Consider the following 287-nt stretch of genomic DNA (forward strand, 5'->3'; position numbering starts at 1 on the left):
CCAGCAAGAAATCCATCAGGCCTGAACAAAGAAGCAAGAATCATTGAGAAAAAAAATAAATAAGTGAATTCAATAATAATAATAGGCCAACATAAAATTATAAATGCAATAACATCTATAGACGGGCCGCCCGTAGCTCAGTGGTTAAGACACAGTCTTGATGTCTATTGGCGGTGCCGGTTCGAATCCGGCCTTGGAGGTTGACTTTTTTCATTGAGTGGCGGTCCCACAAAATGAAGAACTTTGTGAAGAGTATGAGTAAACAAGGAAAAATCAACCGTCAAACA

The 287-nt window shown here is 39.4% G+C and overlaps 1 protein-coding gene across 4 annotated transcripts in view; it reads right to left on the bottom strand.

Moving 5' to 3' along the window:
- Positions 1-287, bottom strand: part of LOC106679496 (uncharacterized) — a 24,138-nt gene that overhangs the window by 10,740 nt on the left and 13,111 nt on the right. The window contains exon 3 of one of the 4 annotated variants that reach the window (XR_010844387.1): positions 1-21. The exons of the other annotated variants lie outside the window; for them this stretch is intronic. The gene's annotated coding sequence lies outside the window, so the exon portion shown is untranslated. The remainder of the gene's footprint in view (positions 22-287) is intronic. 4 annotated transcript variants of the gene reach the window in all.

The sequence above is a fragment of the Halyomorpha halys genome, unplaced genomic scaffold (assembly GCF_000696795.3).
Source record: "Halyomorpha halys isolate HHAL.00 unplaced genomic scaffold, Hhal_1.1 Scaffold207.1, whole genome shotgun sequence".
Taxonomy (NCBI): Eukaryota; Metazoa; Arthropoda; class Insecta; order Hemiptera; family Pentatomidae; genus Halyomorpha; species Halyomorpha halys.